The following is a 3,775-nucleotide window of genomic DNA, read 5'->3' as shown; positions in this document are numbered from 1 at the left end:
TACATATATATACATATATATATATATATATATATATATATATATATATATACATACCATATCTTGTTTGTCCATTCATCTGTGGAAGGACATCTGGGCTCTATCCACAGTTTGGCTATTGTGGACATTGCTGGTATAAACATTGGGATGCATGTGTCCCTTCGGATCACTACATCTGTATATTTGGGGTAAATACCCAGTAGTGCAATTGCTGGGTCATAGGGTAGCTCTATTTTCAATTTTTTGAGGAACCTCCATACTGTTTTCCAGAGTGGCCGCATCAGCTTGCATTCCCACCAACAGTGTAAGAGTTCCCCTTTCTCCACATCCTCGCCAGTATTTGTTGTTTCCTGTCTTATTAACTGTAGCCATTCTGACTGGTGTGAGGTGGTATCGATGCGTATTTCCCTGATGCTGAGTGATGTGGAGCATTTTTTCATGTGCCTGTTAGCCATTTGTATGTCTTCTTTGGAGAAATGTCTGTTCATGTCTTCTGCCCATTTCTTGATCGGATTATCTGTTCTTTGGGTGTTGAGTTTGATAAGTTCTTTATAGATCTTGAATACTAGCCCTTTATCTGATATGTCATTTGCAAATATCTCCTCCCATTCTGTCAGTTGTCTTTTGGTTTTGTTGACTGTTTCCTTTGTTGTGCAAAAGCTTTTTATCTTGATAAAATCCCAATAGTTCATTTTTGCCTTTCTTTCCCTTGCTTTTGGAGACGTGTCTAGCAAGAAGTTGTTGCAGCCGAGGTCACAGGGGAATCTATTTTTAGAAATACAGTCCAATATGCCTACTTGGCTAGATTACCATGATTAATTTTGTGGATAGTGGAAAGAGAAAGAGGAAACTTCTTGCCATAGATTATAAATGGCATGACTGTATACAGGACAGATTATTTCATTAAATCTTTTTGTAGTTATTCAATTTCTGCCAATAGTCTTCCTAAAGACATTTATACACTTAACTTCAGTCAAATTTTCTTTTAAGATTTTATTTATTTATTCGAAAGAGTGCTAGAGAGAGAGAGAGCGCGCGTGCATAAGCACACAGAGGGAGAAGGAGAAGCAGACTCCCCACTGAGCAGAGATCCTGATGTGGGGCTCGATCCTTGGACCCTGAGATCATGACCCAAGCAGAAGGCAGACGCTTAACAGACTGAGTCACCCAGATGTCCCTTAACTTCAGTCGAATTTCAAAACTGATGAATAGGAAGGGAGAAAAAGAAAAACAAGCATGTCAATATTGTCCTGAAATGGTCTGATTTGATAGTTCAGTTGTAGAGCAAAAGAAGGGGTTTGTAGCATTTTTATTTGTTTGCTTGGTAATGAGAGAAAAAGGAAACATATCCATCTTCCCAGAAGACACGCGATTTTAAAAGGATTTTCACAGTCTTGTACACATTCATTTTACAAAAGGGTTTTCCTGAGACCAATAAACGCGGCACATTAACTCTCTACCAGATGGGGCCCAAAGAGATCCTTAGTACCGAGGACACAGAATTCCCCATCTCCCCAGACTGGTAGCGATTCTGATCCACAAAGTGGACAGTTTGGAAATGTGGGTTATTTTTTAAACCCAGGCACTCACTAGTTCAAATGAAAACTTTAGTGCAGTTCAAGTAACCCAGCTCCCATCTGCTAAGGAAGTGGATGAAAAGAACTCATGTGCTGTCAGCGAGTCAATTGTATGAATTACTGTCTCAGCAGAGAGTCCTGCCCTGTTGGGAGTCATGATCTCCTTTGAAAATAGGATGAAAACCCTAAAATTTCTTCCTAGGTAAAAAAAAAAAAAAAGAAAAAGAAAAAGTTACAGGTAGAGACGTACACGTGAAGTCTTTTAAACCCTATTACGAGGACTGAAAACCATTTTATACTGTTCAGGACACAGTGCACACACCCCTAGTTAAGAAACGCTAATCTAGAAATATCCTGAAAATAGGTAGTAAAGGCATCCATATTAAATTTTGTTGTTGAACATTTTCCAGGAGTTGAATATAAGCACAGAGTGGTAAGATTTTATTGAAAACAAAATGAATTCATTTGAATGTATTTATTCTAGGACCTGTGTGCTGAATTATCATCTTTAAGTGGATAAAAATAGCTCGGTTTTTGAAGCAGAACCAATGAGCAGAGTGTCCAGCTCATCAACGCTGAAGGGGCGAGGAGGCTCCTCCGAATTCGACGCGTCGTGCTTGATGTTTTGGAAATAGCAGCTTGAAAGACCGGAAATGCTAGTGCTAAAAACGCAACTTCAGAAAAAGACCCTCTTCATCCATCATCTCGCCTCTCTGAGACAAGGAAAGGAGCGTAACATTTTCCATGTGGGAAAGCCATGAAAGATGATGATTTGGCAGATAAAGCTTTCAAGAGCTATGTTTTATTGGTGACTCATACACAGTGTTCCCAATAAAAGTTTTCCCCTATTGCAAATTCTAACATCGTGAAAGAAGTATTTTATTCCATTGCACAGATAAGTTGCAAATTGTAAGGTTTCAAAGCATGCACCTTGTCCTGTGGGACATGTGACCAGAAATCAGGAAATGGTAGCACCTCAAAGCCCTGTCCACCTAATTCCACCTCTTCCCTTTCAATGAATGAGGATAACAAAGTAAAAGGACCTGTTCAGGGTCACACAGCCACTTACCGTCAGGGCTGAGAATGGAACACAGAGCAGCCCATACTTTCTATATTGTTTTCAAAGCCACACTGGACCTCGTCCAGCAGCGGTGCCTTTTCCATACTCAATTTATGGGTTTCGAAGAGTCCATTTCCTTGTTGCCTCAGTCTACCCACATACGGAATGAGAGCCCAGGCAATGACCATGGTCACAGCATAAGGTTAAGGCATCCAAAGATACCGTCGCTACTTCTGGGGAAACAGTTTTTTTTTTTTTTTTTTAATTATTGATGAGCAGTTGTCTGACTGGCTTTCCTGGGGACCACTGCCACGGTTGATGCCAAAGTCCGATTTAGAAGAAGACAGTCCCCACGAAGGTGGGCTCTCCGACACTGGATTAAGTTTGAAAGCCCGAGGAGACAGGATCTGTGGGTAATTATTCTATGTGGAATCTCATTTTCTTGGTCATATCGGGCAGCTCCAAAATTCATCTTCAGCGGGGGGAGGGGGGGTCTTACTCATTTGAAATAAGCCCTTGAAGAAATCAGGAGGGAGAGAAAGAAGGAAGGAGTGGAAGCTTTCAGAAACGAGGAAGGGACAGGTATGGTGCTCCCACAATGTTATAAATTTGAGAAAACCAGGGTGTGTTGGGGCGGGGGGTGTGGAGAATCTCTTTTTTCCCTCCTGTTCAATAACACAGCCCGAATTTCTGCACCTGAGATTTCAGATCTGTCCCCGAGCTGTGGGCCGTGTGCGGCAGGCCCTCTGGGGAGCGATGTGGACGGGCTGCCCTACGACACAACACAACCCTAAAAGCCGGCACAACTGGGAGCTACCGGTGAAAGGCAAGGACACCACAGTTTTGGATAGCGAAGGAAATTATCATGACACAAATTAGGCTGAGCTAATGTTTGTTGGAAAACCTCTTTAAAAATGACTAGCTCCGGTCCACATCCTTTGTCTGGGCTGGCTTTTTATTTGGGATGGTGGAGAAATGGGTTTCCTGAAGCGATATCATCTCTGCCTCCCGGGAGACACCCATATTGACTAAGACTAAAAAAGCAAATAGTATCAGATAACCTACTAAAATAAAGCCGGGAAAGTCATTATGCTTTTACTCTATTGATCCAGTGCCTGGCTACATGGGGGAGAAAACA

Source organism: Ailuropoda melanoleuca, chromosome 15 (genome assembly GCF_002007445.2).
Source record: "Ailuropoda melanoleuca isolate Jingjing chromosome 15, ASM200744v2, whole genome shotgun sequence".
NCBI classification, from domain to species: Eukaryota; Metazoa; Chordata; class Mammalia; order Carnivora; family Ursidae; genus Ailuropoda; species Ailuropoda melanoleuca.
Note: the sequence above shows the minus strand (reverse complement) of the source record.